The sequence below is a fragment of the Triticum dicoccoides genome, chromosome 1A (genome assembly GCF_002162155.2).
Source record: "Triticum dicoccoides isolate Atlit2015 ecotype Zavitan chromosome 1A, WEW_v2.0, whole genome shotgun sequence".
In the NCBI taxonomy this organism is placed as follows: Eukaryota; Viridiplantae; Streptophyta; class Magnoliopsida; order Poales; family Poaceae; genus Triticum; species Triticum dicoccoides.
In genome coordinates, this window is record NC_041380.1 from 537,193,431 (window position 1) to 537,210,450 (window position 17,020).

Genomic DNA, 17,020 nt, shown 5'->3' on the forward strand with positions numbered 1-17,020 from the left:
AACATTTGTGCACATGTTCAGAACCTCAAATTATGACACTAAACTAAGTGGTGCTTCAAGGAGAATAGATTTGCATGACTAAATCTTGGAAAGTCCATTTCTGTTGATTTCTAGGGTTTACAAAAGTTGCATTGGCAACTTTGCCCAAATGAACTCAATCTTGGTGGAGCCTCTTATTTTCTAAGGCCATTTGACCCTGTCAAGCCTCATGACAAGGGAAGTTCATTTGCTTGCCCAAACCTACATCAAACACCTTCTGACACTTTTCCAAAATGCCATTTTTGACCTCTTCCACTAATCATCATGGGCTCAACTTTGTTCCACAGCTGCTCCTGACCGTCTTCTACCTCCAGTAACTATGGCTACATCTCAGCTCAATGATTGAGGGGTGAAACCACCTCATTTACCCATCTGGACAGCCCATTTCCATCTCTCTCTCAACCCCACTCTTCTTCTACTGGCCACCCATGGCATCCAAGGCCCCTCCCCCTTTCTTTACTCCTTCCTAGACCTGATGGACATGCTTGGGGGCACCCACATTGCATAGAAAATGGCCATGCCGGCCATTTGGGTGCTCTGGAGCGCGCTACAGTGCGCTCCTGCACTGTAGCCGCCCCCTGCCAAGCGCCTCCGGCCACCTCGGGCCTCCCTAGCGCGCCTGACGATGCTCCTCGGCGTCCTCAACATGCCACGGCCTGGTACCCCTCCTCCTTCTCCCTCCTCCTGCCTCCTCTCGCAGGCGTACCGGCCGCCCAAGCGCTCCAATGGGCAACCTCACACGCGCGATGCCCTGGCACTTCCCCGCTCCTTATCTCCCTTCCCCTGGTCGTAGACCTCCTCCACTAACGCCTCGGACACGCCCACATGAGCCCCCGTGACCTGCAGCAACGGCAACAGCCTCGCCGGCGCACTAGACCACGGTGAGCCACATGCCGACTATATAAAGCCGTCCCAGGCCTCTGGATCCCCGTGCCCTCCATCCACCAGCATGGCCGGAGCCTTGCCGTCAGCCTCGGCTTAAATTCGCGCCAGCCGAGCCCCCTCCTCCTGGCCTCATCATCCCATGGCATCACCACGACAATCGTGGAACTCTCCCCTGCTACTTCCCCTCCTTCCCGTGACCATGCAGTTGAGCCCCATCTCCACCTCCGGCCCCGCCCGCCACGGCCGACGAAGGGCCCGCGTCCGACCACCCCTGCGGTCGCAGCGCACCTTGGCGGATGCGGCGTTGTCTCCTGGACCCGCTGGTCTGCTGGCGTCGCCAGAGATGGACGGTGCCACCGGGGAGAGCGTCGGCACCGTCCCTGAGGGCCCCATGTGTCCCTGAGGGCCGGGCCCGCGAGTTAAGTGGACACAACTTCTTCGGAAGCCGTCTCCGCGCGGCCAAGGCGCACTCCTGGCGAGCGTTTTCGACGCCACCACTCCCCCCTCTGCGCGGCTGAGCGACTGGGCCAGGCCCAGTGCGCTCGGCATTATATCTCACCCGCTGCACGTTGTCGCCGCCCAGATCCAGCCCTTTCGGGTAAAAATCTTTTCCTTTTTCTTTTCTGTAAAACTTGTAAAATCTCCCAAATTTTCAAATAAGTTCCAAATTTGATGATTCAAAATCCTAGGGTCTTCTAAATTCGTAATCTACCTCATGGTACAATATTCACTATTTTCTAGAAAAGTTTCCTTCACACATATTTAAATAAACCTATATTTCCTTTTTTGAGCCAAACTTTAGAAAATCACAGAGAGCACATATTTAATCAAAATTCCATTGTCGAAGCTCCAAGATGATTCTAAGTTCATAACTTAGTTTATGAACATTTTTTTATACTTTCTGTGCCACACAAAATAATGAGCCATTTCTTCATACCTGTCAACTTTGCCAATTCATAGGGAATTCATTTGAACCCCAAATCCAATGAAACCAACTCCTAGATGCTTCTAAAATCATGTTTTGTTAAATGGGTGCCTTTGCTCATTTTTCAAAAATATATTTCTGTACACTTCTTGCAAATCCATAAACCCCTTGATTCCATCATATCAAAATGTTAAGAAATATCCACTGACCCAATTCCAATGAAACCACTCTGGTTATTTTTCATATAATCTGAGATGTCCTAGAAAAGTCAAATTAATATTTTTAGAGCACTTTTATTTTCTGCCTTGTTGTGTTGCTTATTATGGTTGCTTTCGACGATAGTTGACGAAGTAGACGAAATGCTCGGAGTTGGACCAGAGATATTTGAAGACCTCGAAGACTTTGTTAAAACAGGCAAGCACCCCTTTGACCATGTCCAAGAAACCCTTTTTGTGCATGTCATATGACACTTTCATTGCTTGCATCGAAGTCATGATAAAATGGTGGCCACTTGAGGTGGTGCCTCCATTGCTTTTCTCGTTGACACTTGCATGATGCATGACCCTACCTTTCTATGAGAGTTATGCCGGTGGGAGTAGATAGGATGCTAAAGTAGTTGCTACGCAAAGTGGATCAGGGTTATGCATGGAAAGAAACAAGTGTGGTTTGACATACTTGCAAACAACCCAGTGGGTGCCACTAGTGCCCCTGGGAGATGATGATGAACTAGGTCACTACTTGGTGGAGAAGTAGTGTACTGAGGCTTGATAAAAGTGTTGTTTACTGAGACAGATTAGATTTAAGATTTGTCGACCGTCCCAACCAAACATGCGCGACCACTCTACCCTTATATGGGAAAGGGCATTATTGATTACCTAGGCCGATACTAACTTGGAGCCCGCATTACTAGTGACGGGGGAGAGTTGGTGCTCTCTCTCGAGATGGGGTCGTGTCAGGTAGGGCGGCCATGACTGTTTTCACAGGGCACCGGATACACCGTTGTGTCCCCTCTCGGATGTTACGATCTCGAGTGAGTCTCATATGATGTACATCGTGAGGATATGGAACAACGAGTGGACTCCTTGTTAGTGTCGTCTAGGGAAAGATAGTGATCAGGTGCTTACCCTGGGTACTTGAGGTACCGCGGGTCGTGGATGACACGGAAGTTCCCCGGATCTTGTGGGTAAAGTGTGCAACCTTTGCAGAGTGTAAAACTATTCGAATAGCCATGTCCACGGTCAAGGACAGTTTGGTGGTGCTTCTTAGACTACGTCCATATGTTTCTGGAAAACAACACGGTTCCGTAAATATGTTGATGGGATTCATGAGGAAGTCATGATGAGCTTGAGCACGAGTTGTTCACAACTCCTTCTCGATGTTAATGTCTGTAACCTCCTGATACTTGTTGCAGACCGAGGGAGTCCTGGATTAGGGGGTGTCCGGATGGCCGGACTATACCATTTGGCCGGACTCCTGGACTATGAAGATAAAAGATTGAAGACTTCGTCCCGTGTCCGGAAGGGACTTTCCTTGGCGTAGAAGGCAATCTTGGCGATACGGATATGTAGATCTCCTACCATTGTAACCGACTTTGTGTAACCCTAACCCTCTCCGGTGTCTATATAAACCGGAGGTTTTAGTCCGTAGGACAGCATATAGAACAACAATCATACCATAGGCTAGCTTCTAGGGTTTAGCCTCTCTGATCTTGTGGTAGATCTACTCTTGTGCTACCCATATCATCAATATTAATCAAGCAGGACATAGGGTTTTACCTCCATCAAGAGGGCCCGAACCTGGGTAAAACTTCGTGTCCCTTGCCTCCTGTTACCATCCGGCCTAGACGCACAGTTCGGGACCCCCTACCCGAGATCCGCCGGTTTTGACACCGACATTGGTGCTTTCATTGAGAGTTCCTTTGTGTCGTCGCCATCAGGAAGGATGCCTCGCCTCATATTTAAAGACGGCACCATTGCTAAGGGAGCTTTGGCTGTCGGCCAAACCCTCCGGCTAGGTGGTTTTCTTATGACCGCCTGTTCGGCTTCTGCGCCGATGATGACCTCTCGATCCATAGAAAATAATCTTCATGTCAGCTCGGAACTTGCCGAGCAGTTAGATCCAATGGAGCTCTCCTCCATAAACGAGCTCTTGGATCGCATCGCCGCCTTGGGAGTCGCTACGGATTACGACCAGATTGGGCCTACACCCGATGTGAGAGAGATTAACTCTCCCCAAGTCACCCATCACGTTGCCGTGGTAGAGGGACAGTGCGGCGACCCTTCATCTATCTTAAGGACTAGCTACGTCCAGATTCCCAATCCCTCCAAGCCGGATACCCGCGGAGGGGAGGATATCACTCAAGACCTGAACTTAGAGTCAGGCGACGGGCTGGACTCATTGGACAACATCCAAGAATCCAAATTTTCGAGTTCGGAAATTCCTCGGCCTCTGAGCCTCAGATGGGGTGAGGCTTCGTATTTAATTCCACCCACCCACCCGAACATAAGCAATCTATCCCAAATCAGGCAAGAGCCCGAAGAAACAGTACATCATTACTGGGCCAGATTCCTCCTGGTTAGGAACAGGATAAGGGACTGCCGCGAGGAAGACGCAATCTCAATCTTCTGCAATAATTGCATGGACAAGGGAATCCTCAACGCCATAAGTCACCGTGATATTACACACTTCGCTAACTTGGCGTCCATTGTACGAAAGTACTGTGCGATGGAAAGCGCCTGGAAAACCAAAATAAAATTTTGGGACGATCCGGCCCTGAATACAAACCCGGTCTGAATTAAAAGGGGGCATCATCGCCAGACACTCGGGTCAAACACCAAAAAGCAAAAACCCTCTACAGGGCATGGAACCGTACTGGAATATGGCTTAATGGACCCTGTAAAATTGACAGTACAGAGGACGCCACACCAACTCACAGCCTTAGAGCATGTTGTTGGGGAACGTAGCAGAAATTCAAAATTTTCTACGCATCACCAAGATCAATCTTTGGAGTAATCTAGCAACGAGGGAAGGAGAGTGCATCTACATACCCTTGTAGATCGCTAAGCGGAAGCGTTCAAGTGAACGGGGTTGATGGATTCGTACTCATCATGATCCAAATCACCGATGATCCTAGTGCCGAACGGACGGCACCTCCGCGTTCAACACACGTACAGCCCGGTGACGTCTCCTACGCCTTGATCCAGCCAGGGGAGAAGGAGAGGTTGGGGAAGACTCCATCCAGCAGCAGCACGACGGCGTGGTGGTGGTGGAGGAGCGCAGGACTCCAGCAGGGCTTAGCCAAGCACTATGAGAGACGAGGAGGGAGAGGGGTAGGGCTGCGCCAACAGGAAGATTGAATCACATGTGTTGGGCAGCCCCAAACCTCAAGTATATATAGGGGGAGGGGAGGGTCCGCGCCCCCAGCTAGGGTTCCCTCCCTAGGGGTGGCGGCAGCCCCCAGATCCCATCTGGGGTGGCGGCCAAGTGGAGGGGGAGAGGGAGGCGCACCAGGCATGGGCCTTAGGGCCCATCTGCCCTTAGGGTTTGCCCCCTCTTCCCCTTAGGCGCATGGGCCTTGGTGGGGAGGCGCCCCAGCCCACTTAGGGGTTGGTCCCTTCCCACTATTGGCCCATGTAGGCCTTCGGGGCTGGTGGCCCCACCTGGTGGACCCCCGGACCCCTCCGATGGTCCCGGTACACTACCGGTGATGCCCAGAACACTTCCGGTGGCCAAAACCATACTTCCTATATATTAATCTTTACCTCCAGACCATTCCGGAACTCCTCGTGACGTCCTGGATCTCATCCGGGACTTCGAACAACATTCGGTAACCGTGTACATACTTTCCCTATAACCCTAGCGTCATCGAACCTTAAGTGTGTAGACCCTACGGGTTCGTGAGTCTTGCAGACATGGCCGAGAAAACTCTCTAGTCAATAACCAACAGCGGGATCTGGATACCCATGTTGGCTCCCACATGCTCCATGATGATCTCATCGGATGAACCACGATGTCAAGGACTTAATCAATCCCGTATACAATTCCCTTTGTCTAGCGGTACGATACTTGCCCGAGATTCGATCGTCGGTATCCCGATACCTTGTTCAATCTCATTACCGGCAAGTCTCTTTACTCGTTCCGTAACACATCATCCCGTGATCAACTCCTTGATCACATTGTGCACATTATGATGATGTCCTACCGAGTGGGCCCAGAGATACCTCTCCGTTTACACGGAGTGACAAATCCCAGTCTCGATTCGTGCCAACCCAACAGATACTTTCGGAGATACCTGTAGTGTACCTTTATATCCACCCAGTTACGTTGTGACGTTTGGCACACCCAAAGTACTCCTACGGTATCCGGGAGTTGCACAATCTCATGGTCTAAGGAAATGATACTTGACATTAGAAAAGCTTTAGCATACGAACTACACGATCTTTGTGCTAGGCTTAGGATTGGGTCTTGTCCATCACATCATTCTCCTAATGATGTGATCCCATTACGAACGACATCCAATGTCCATGGTCAGGAAACCGTAACCATCTATTGATCAACGAGCTAGTCAACTAGAGGCTTACTAGGGACATGGTGTTGTTTATGTATCCACACATGTATCTGAGTTTCCTATCAATACAATTCTAGCATGGATAATAAACGATTATCATGAACAATGAAATATATACAATAATAACTAATTTATTATTGCCTCTAGGGCATATTTCCAACAGTCTCCCACTTGCACTAGAGTCAATAATCTAGTTCACATCGCCATGTGATTAATACTCACAGGTCACATCGCCATGTAACCAACATCCAAGAGTCTACTAGACTCAATGATGTAGTTCACATCACTATGTGATAAACACTCAAAGAGTTCTGGGTTTGATCATGTTATGCTTGTGAGAGAGGTTGTAGTCAACGGGTCCTGCCATATTCAGATCCCTATGTATTTCGCAAAACTTTATATCGTAGATGCTGCTACCACATTCCACTTGGAGCTATTCCAAATTATTGCTCCATTATACGTATCCAGTATCTCTACTCAGAGCTATCCGGATAGGTGTTAAGCTTGCATCGACATAACTCTTTACGTCGAACTCTTTATCACCTCCATAACCGAGAAACATTTCCTTATTCCTCTAAGGATAATTTTGACGGCTATCTGGTGATCTACTCCTAGATCACCTTTGTACCCTCTTGCTAGACATGTGGCAAGGCACACATCAGGTGCGGTACTTCAGCATGGCATACCGTATAGAGCCTATGACAAAAGCATAGGGGACGACCTTCGTCCTTTCTCTTTCTTATGCCGTGGTCAAGCTTTGAGTCTTACTCAACTTCACACCTTACAACTCAGGTAAGAACCCCTTCTTTGACTGATCTATTTTGAACTCCTTCAAAAACATGTCAAGGTGTGCGTTCTTTGAAAGTACCATCAGGTGTCTTGATCTATCTCTATAGATCTTGATGCTCAATATGTAAGCAGCTTTTTCCAGGTCTTCCTTTGAAAAACACTCTTCAAACAACCGTTTATGCTTTCCAGAAATTCTACATTATTTCGTATCAACAATATGTCATCCACATATACTCAGAAATGTTGTAGTGCTCCCACTCACTTGTTAAGGTCTTTAAAATCAACACACATGCGCCAGGATTTGTCCTTCTTTGGTACCATCACCAGGTTTGCTAGCCAGTCCGGATGTTTTATATCTCTGATGAATCCGGCCTCCAATAGCTTTGCTAGCTCCTCTCCCATGGCCTGTCTCTTCGGTTCGGAAAAACACCGAAGAGCTTGTTTGACAGGTTTGAATCCTTTTAGGATATTTAAGCTGTGCTCGGCCAGCCTGCGTGGGATTCCTGTCATGTCTGAAGGGTGCCCGGCGAAAATGTCCGAGTTCTCTCGTAGGAACTCTCATAGTGCGGCGTCTACATCAGGGTTTAACTATGCCCCGATGGAAGCTGTTTTATTGGGGTCCGTTGGATGGACCTGGAATTTGACTATTTCGTCCGCCGATTTAAAGGAGGTGGACTTGGATCTTTTGTCGAGTACTGCATCGTCCCTATTCACCGTGGAGCGCAGCATAGTCAGTTCCTCAGCCGCTAGGGCTTCGGATAGTGCCTCAAGGGCCAGTGCGGCTGTCTTGTTTTCGGCGCGGAGTGCTACGTCCGGATCACTAGCGAGAGTGATGATCCTGTTAGGCCCGGGCATCTTTAGCTTCATGTACCCATAATGGGGTATTGCTTGGAAGATTGTAAACGCTTCCCGCCCTAGCAGAGCATGATAACCGTTGCTGAATGGAGGCACATGGAACGTGACCTCTTCAGATCTGTAATTATCCGGCGTGCCGAACACCACATCTAGTGTGATTTTTCCTGTACAGTGCGCTTCCCGACTAGGGATTATTCCTCTAAAGGTTGTGCTGCTTCGCTCAATGCGGTTCCAGTCTATTTCCATTTTTGAAGGGATTCCTCATAAATGAGGTTCAATCCGCTACCGCCATCCATGAGTACCTTGGTAAGACGAAAGCCGTCCACTATTGGACTGAGGACCAATGCGGCTGGTGCTTGGGCTATTCGGAATTTAGGTTCATCACTGGTGTTAAAGGTAATAGCCGTGTCACTCCATGGGTTTCTTGTTGCTACTTGGTAGACTTCGTCAAGGCTACGGAGTGTCCTTTTTCGCATATTATTTGATGCGAAAGTCTCGAAGATTGTGAATACCGTATTGGTGTCTCTGGGGTGGCTTTCTGTGGCCTCCGGAATTAGGAGATCTTCACCAATTTTGGCCACCTACCGGAGCATCCAACATGCTCTAAGGCTGTGACTTGGTGTGGCGTCCTCTGTACTGTGAATTTTACAGGGCCCATTGAGCCATCCTTCCAGTACGGTTCCATGCCCTCTAGAGGGTTTTGCTTTTTGGTGTTTGACCCGGGTGTCTGGCGATGATGCACCATTTTATTTCGGACTGGGTTTGTAATCAGGGCAGGATCGTCCCAAAATTTTATTTCGGTTTTCCAAGCGCTTTCCATCGCACAGTACTTTCGTACGATGGACGCCAAGTCAGCGAAGCGTGTAATATCACGGCGACTTATGGCGTTGAGGATTCCCTTGTCCATGTAATTATTGCAGAAGATTGAGATTGCGTCTTCCTTGCGGCAGTCCCTTATCCTGTTCCTAACCAGGAGGAATCTAACCCAGTAGTGATGTATAGTTTCTTCGGGCTCTTACCTTGATTTGGGATAGATCGCTTGTGTTCGGGTGGGTGGGTGGAATTAAATCCGAAGCCTCACCCAATCTGAGGCTCGGAGGCCGAGGAGTTTCCGAACTTGAAAATTTGGATTCCTGGATGTTGTCTAATGAATCCAGCCCGTCGCCTGACTCTAAGTTCAGGTCTTGAGTGATATCCTCCCCTTCGCAGGTATCCGGCTTAGAGGGATCGGGAATCCGGACGTAGCTAGTCCTTAAGATAGATGAAGGGCCGCCGCATTGTCCCTCTACCATGGCAACGTGATGGGTGACTTGGGGAGAGTTAATCTCTCTCAGATCGGGTTTAGGCCCAATCTGATCGTAATCCGTAGCGACTCCCAGGGCGGCGATGCGATCCAAGAGCTCGTTTATGGAGGAGAGCTCCATTGGATCTAACTTCTCGGCAAGTTTCGAGCTGACATGAAGATTGTTTTCGATGGCTCGAGAGGTCATCGTCGGCGTAGAAACCGAACAGGCGGTCATAAGAAAACCACCTAGCCGGAGGGTTTGGCCGATAGCCAAACCTCCCTTAGCAACGGTGCCATCTTTAAAGATGTGGCGAGGCATCCTTCCTGATGGCGACGACACAGAGGAACTCTCAATGAAAGCACCAATGTCGGTGTCAAAACCGGTGGATCTCGGGTAGGGGGTCCCGAACTGTGCGTCTAGGCCGGATGGTAACAGGAGGCAAGGGACACGAAGTTTTACCCAGGTCCGGGCCCTCTTGATGGAGGTAAAACTCTATGTCCTGCTTGATTAATATTGATGATATGGGTAGTACAAGAGTAGATCTACCACGAGATCGGAGAGGCTAAACCCTAGAAGCTAACATATGGTATGATTGTTGTTCTATATGTTGTCCTACGGACTAAAACCCTCCGGTTTATATTGACATCGGAGAGGGTTAGGGTTACACAAAGTCGGTTACAATGGTAGGACATCTACATATCCGTATCACCAAGCTTGCCTTCCACGCCAAGGAAAGTCCCTTCCGGACAAGGGACGAAGTCTTCAATCTTGTATATTCATAGTCCAGGAGTCCGGCTGAAGGTATAGTCTGGCCATCCGGACACCCCCTAATCCAGGACTCCCTCAAGGAGTGTGACGTGGCAAAAGCTCGTTCCGCATTCTATCAACAGCAGGCTCGAAGATACCAAAGCAGAGAAGTATGGGCCAAAAATTACAACATTGGCGAATTAGTTCTACGTCTGCCGGACAAGAAAAAGGACAAACTCAAGCCCAAGTGGGAAGGTCCCTTCATAATTGACCAAGTCCTGACTGGTGGAGCGTACCGCCTGCGAGATGCATTGGATAACCGACTCGAGCTGAACCCATGGAACGCAGCCCGTCTCCGAAGATTCTATGCCTAGCGCCGGACTCTGTGTTCGTCTCCTTCCTCTGTCCATTTTTTATATACTGTTTGTCTTACATTTCTCTCATTCTTCTCTTCCTTTCTCTTATAGCCTTTAAAGGCTCATCAAATGACGTGCTATTCACACTCATTAAACCTGGGGGCTTCTTTTAACAGAAGCTTATCTATACGGGCTTCATGCCCAACACATGTGTTACACTTCCGTATGTACCTTTTATTTCACCATTATATGCATCGATATGACTTAAGTTTTGGCCAAGTTGGGTTGCCTGGCTCCTGTGCTTACCCCTACGTTCTTGATTATTCGGCTAGGCGGTAAAGGGGGCACCTCTACGATTGTTACTGCCGGATCAGCCGGATGTGTACCTCAGACTGGGTGAAGCCGAAAGCTAGCGTTCTTAAGGGAATATTCGGTCGGTGACCTAAAAGATGATCTTTTCACTTATTTATTTATGCGCCCCCAGATGCTTTTTCCTGCGTCTTTTTTTCGCAGAATGGGCATGCACTTTAGGGCATTCCTCCTAGGGAAAGGAACCCCTAACGGAACTATTCTCCCTGGAAGATGTTTCTTACTAACCATGTAATATAACATAACTAGTCGGGCACTTGTCTGTTAATGCACTAATGACCCCTACGCCAGGTCTCCATGCATTCCCGGTTCTTATATAACCGCATGGGAATTCGGACACACTCCGGACCGTCAGGTCCCGAGGCTAAAGCGAAAAGGTCGGCCATGACAAACGATCTACAATCCGGCTAGAAGGCATCATAAATGTCAATTAAATTACATAGTCATTCTGACTGATTGTATTCCTCTTCAATACCATCTAACAGGCTGTCTAATTTACAGTCCCGCTGGGAATACTTTGCGGCCAATTCTACTTGGCCGTATACTTAGCTTACAGGGATCTCCTTCCCATCGGGCCCCACAGGACCGACCTCGGCCATGTGGTTGGGGTCAACCTTTGTGTACCGCGTCTTCACCATGGCCCAGGCCTCCCTAGCGCCTTGACGGCAGGCCGATATCTTCCACAATCAGAAGCGCCGCCGTGCTCCCTTTAGCTTCTCCGCAAGCTCTCCAAGACCTTCGGGCATGGGATGGATGGCCACAAGGCCTGGGCGACGCCTTGCATCGCCTGCCAAACTCGCTCGAGCAGTTGCAAGAGCTCGGGAAGCAGGTCACCCGTAGAACCGGGCATCTCCTCTGCAGGACGACCTGTTAGCACACCTACAGACATTACTCTGTTAGTCGACTTCCCCGCCGAACTTTTTTCAAAGGTTCGTTCAGGCACTTACTAAATATACCGTGCCGAAGCCACTGATTCTCCTTAACGGAGTCTGACAGCTGGGCACGAACATCTTTCAGGTTGACGCCCAGCTTGGTGTTGGCATCTTGGAGATCGTTCTTCTCCCGCCTCACCTTTGTTAGCACCTTCTCACTAGCCTTCAGCTGGCGTAGGAGTTGTTGCCTTTCCGGACTCAATCCGGCACCATCTGCAATTTCATTTGTCAGATTCGCACCCATGCCGTGCTTCACAAAATACTTATATTTCGAAGTGTATATTACCAGAGGGGGTCTCCTTGGGCTCCCCTGCCACGGCTAGTGCGGCCTCAAGTTGGGCTTTGCACTCTTCCAGCTCCTGGGACAGTAGGGAATTCTTTTCTGTAAGAACTTGCATAACAAATGATCCTTAAATCAGTTATTCTAACTATTTCAAGTCTCGGGGGGCTACTGGTATATATATATAATTACCAAAAATTTCTTACCCGTATGTCTTTTACATATTTCTCCGTGGCTCCGGCTAGACCATTTTGAGCCGGCACGGAGGTACGCATCTCCTGAATTGAAGGCATCTAATGCCTCTCGGGAGAAACAAGCGTCGCGAAGAATTATCCGGCGACGCCTGTGGTTCATGGCACTCTCCACCTCAGAGTTGGTGGCAGACAACCTGTCCACATCCTCCATCGAAGGAGCGTCCGGTGCGTGCCTTGCGTTCGCCTCCGCCTCCGGACCAGGCTTTGGAGCCTGGCTGGTCGAGGCATGATTGGCAGCCTCTCCGGATATAGTCCGGCGAGGTCTCTTTGTCCTGAAGAGAGCACGAGTGTTAGTATGCCTTGAAGGTATAACACCTGGGATAAGGGGGGCACCATACCTTTACGCTGACGCCTCAGTCCGGACTTCACCTCTTTTCTGCCCATGGGCCCCTGCGGCCCCTCGTTGGCTTGTCGCCGCAGGTTCGGCCTCCCGTCTCAAAAACCTCCCCTGCAATGCTCGGTTTTAATCAAGAAACTGAAAACACGAAAGGGCGGACCCCTATTCGGGGTACTGGGACTTCGATCTCAGTTTGGGAGGCCGGGATTAGCCCTGGGTAATCGGCCGTAATGGCCACCAAGGCGTTGTCCTTGCTCAATTGATGGAACACTCCATCAATCAGCTCCACAGATAAGTCCTGATCCTCTTGAGAGGTCGGGTCGAGGGACTGTCCTGGGTCCTCGGGTTGAGGAGGAGGGCTGTTTATTTCTTTAACAGCCTGGCGCAGTTCCTGCGTTGAAGTTGTTAGACTAGATATTTAACAATGGGAATATGAAATGGATGGGCAAGTAAATGTGACCACTTACCCAGCTTGGGGGATTGTACATAGAAAATCCACCCTTTGGGTCGACGTGAAGAAAATCCTCCTCTTCTCCCTTGTACAAAGCGGACAAGGTCTTTGTTAGAGCCGCAGCCGAATCTGACCCCTTACGGCCGTAGCGGGTGGCGTCGTCCTCCCCGTTGAAGTCCCACATGGGGTGGCCTCTGTACTGTAGCGGCTGCACCCCTCGCATGATGCATGTGGCCCTGACCCCGATCATGGTCAGTCCGGAATGAGCTAACAATCTTATCCGGACCATCAGGTAACGAACGTCCTTGTCACTTTCCCTCTGAGGGCTCCGTGGACGCCAACTTAGGCGCTTCTTTAGTGGAGCACCGTCGAACTCAGGGAGGCCGATCCGGACAGGATCCGGCAGCTGGACGTCCTCTGTCAGGACCCCGACTCAATGTCACATCGATCGAGCATGTAACACCTCATATCACTTTGTGGCCTCACGCACGGTATTCCCACAGGTGTCGCCTTACCTTGGCCCGGGACCGTTTGCGCCTTTTGGCACACGTATATGACGGTGTCGCTAGCATCCATATGATAAGGAGCCCGGGCTGACATGGCTAGTCGTAAACCCAAAGTGGCACAGACTTACAGGGACAGGCATCCATGACCCAGCATCGAACGTGTCGGTCATCAGCGAGTGAATCCAGGCTGTAGCACTGGGCTAGCAGGACTCCGGTGAACCAGGCTGTAGCGGGCTAACAGGACTCCGGTATTCATCGCGTGACATTTCCCCGAAGGGACAGACACAGGAACGAAGAAGGACACATGCCGGCCAGCCTAAGTGTTCTGGAGCAGTAGCGAGCTACCATGGCTCAGTGGAAACACTAGGAGACATTTCCCGGTAAGAGAGGCTACTAAAGATAAACAACTAGATGGTCAGATCCCACACATACCAAGCATTTCAATAGCATACACACAATATGCTCGATATGTGCAAATACAACATGGCATCACAACATGACTCTACGACTCAAGTAATTTATTCAAATAGGCTCCGAGGAGCGAGATATTACAATCATGGGTCTCATGACCCAACAATCAGAGCATACAAGTCAAAGCACATGCGGAAGCTTAACATGTCTGAGTACAGACAACTATAAATGAAAAAGGCTGAGAAGCCTGACTATCTACCAGATACTGCCGAGGGCACAAGATCGTAGCTGAGGTAACAAGCTAAACGTCGAAGTCCACGTGGAACTACTAGTGAGACCGAAGTCTCTCTGCAAAAACATAAAATAGGCAAACGTGAGTACAAATGTACCCGGCAAGACTTACATCAGAACTAACTACATATGCATCATTATCAACAAAGGGGATGGTGGGGTTTAACTGCAGCAAGCCAGCTTTGACTCGGTGGCTATCCTGAACTACGACTGCAAGTAACTCTTTTGAGGTGGCGCACACGAGTCCACATATTCACCATATCAATACACCACTATGGATCCGCTCCCGTCTCCCTACGAGAACGCCATCCATAGCACTCACGCTTATCTTGCGCATTTTAGAGTATCCACTTTCACTTGTCTATGAACTGATATAAGCAACCCAGAAGTCCTTTTCCGCGGACACGGCTATTCGAATAGATGATGTTAACCCTGCAGGGGTGTACTTCTTCATACATGTTTCCACCACTTAGCGTCTGCACACGACATGTGCTCGGCAGACTTCAAGCGAAAGCCGACGTGGGTGTAGACCACGACCTACCTAAACACCTAAGTCTCTAGTCTAGGTTTATCGCCTATTCGGGTTCCATCCATGAGGAGATCCGGCCGGAGTTTCGCTCACAGCCCCAAACGATGTGAACAGGGTTCCGTGACACCAAACGGGTGCCCGGTTTACCCGGCCACGTGCCTACCGCATCACAGCCCACCCCTACGGTCAGCGCTGTCCACGGCCTCCAGCATACTACAAACACCAGAAACTACTTGCAACTCCTGGACAGAGGACGAGGGTGAATAAGAAGTCGAGCGGGGTCATATTTCAGGGCCCAATGTATGGTAGTAGCTGAATCATGGATCACAAACACAGAACTCAGTTCCTGAGGACGGCTTCAATGAGACAACCCACCATGTACTCCTACATGGCCTCTCACCGACACCTTTTACCAAATCGTGTTCACACACTTAGCTCACACATAGTAGGACATGTTCACACACCTCTGATTCATCCCCGATGAATCAGACCTGACTCAACTCTAAGCAGTAGCAGGCATGACAAACAAGCATGAATGAGTAGGCACATCAGGGCTCAAACAACTCCTACTCATGCTAGTGGGTTTCATCTATTTACTGTGGCAATGACAGGTCATGCAAAGGATAAAGGGGTTCAGCTACCGCAGCAAGTAACAAATATGTCGTTGTTGTCCTAATGCAGTAAAAGAGAGCAGGAGCGAGAGAGTGGGATTTTATCGGAATGAACAAGGGGGTTTTGCTTGCCTGGCACTTCTGAAGATAGCATTGAGTCTTCATCAGTGTCAACGATCGCATCATCGGTATCACATCTATCGAGAGGGGACAAATACCGGCAACACAAAAGGGAACACAATCAATGCAATGCACAATATGATGCATGATCATGACATGGCAAAATGAATGTGTTTTGAGCTAATGTAACTAGCAACAGATTAAATGAAGTTGGTTTGAATACAAGATTCAAATTCAAACTCCATATGTGATTATTCAAATGCCATTTAATTGATTTGTGCTAAACAGCACCTATAAGTTGTTCTAACATGCATGAAAATGGTACAGATGGATTCCTTGAATTTTTCTGATAATTTTTCATATATAAATTATTTAATTTGGAGTTACAGTTGAATTTCTATGAATTTTAGAAGTTTTAGCTATTTTCTGGAATTTCTGAATTATTTTTAAATCCAGAAAATACTTATTGCGTCAGCCTGACATCATCATGACGGCAGCAGGTCAACAGGGCGCCTCCAGGTCAAACCTGACCTGTGGGACCCATATGTCAGCGTCACAGGTTAAACAGGGGGGTTTATTTTAGTTTAATTAAGGATTAGGGCACTAGGGCCCACATGTCAGTGTCAGCAGGGGGGTAATTAAATTAAAATAAACTAACTAATTAACAGGGGGGCTGGCCCCACCTGTCATCGACCCAGGGGGGTCAAACCCCTGGTCAGCAGGGCCTAACCCGCCGGCGGCTCGTCGCCGGTGGCAACAGGCGCGGCGGAGGGCGCGGGCTCGCTCCTCCGGCATCCAAATGGACGGAGGAGAGCGGCTACGGGGAGCTGGAGCTCACCCGCGCCCATTTCAGCAAGCAGCAGCAGCTAGGGCGGCCGGAGACGATGGCCTCGAGCTCGGCAGCGGCGGCCGGAGCTCGGGCACGCTCGGTTTCGGCGTTACACGGCACGGCGGGCGCGGCCGATGGGCTCTACGGGATGCTGGGGTCACCAGGAACACCCGGAGGCAACGAGCGCAGGCGGAGAAGCTCGGGAGCACGGAGCTCACCGGCCATGGCGGACGGCGGCTTCGGGTGCTCGTGGGGCGGCGGCTACAGGGCGCAATCGAAGGGGGAAAGATGGAGGGGAGGCGTAGGAGCTCACAGCGGTGCCGTAGGGATGGTTAGCCGGCTCGGGGGCGCGCCGGAGTGGCCGAATCGATGGAGAAGATCCTCGGCGGCCGGCGAGGGGAAAACGTCGGGGGTGGCGTTCCGGGGCTCTTCTAGTCGCGTGACACGACGAGGAGGTCGAGGGAGGACCGGCGGAGCTTCCTGGGGCGTCGGTGAGGCTAGGGGTGGCCGGTGGCCATGGGTACGGCGACGATGGCGGCGAGCTCCGCTCGGTGGTGTGCACGAGAGGGAAACAGAGGAGGGAATGGGGTCCAGGGGGAGAGAGGGGAGGTGCAGGGGGCGAGGGCGTCTCCGTGGCGTCGCGAGGGAGTC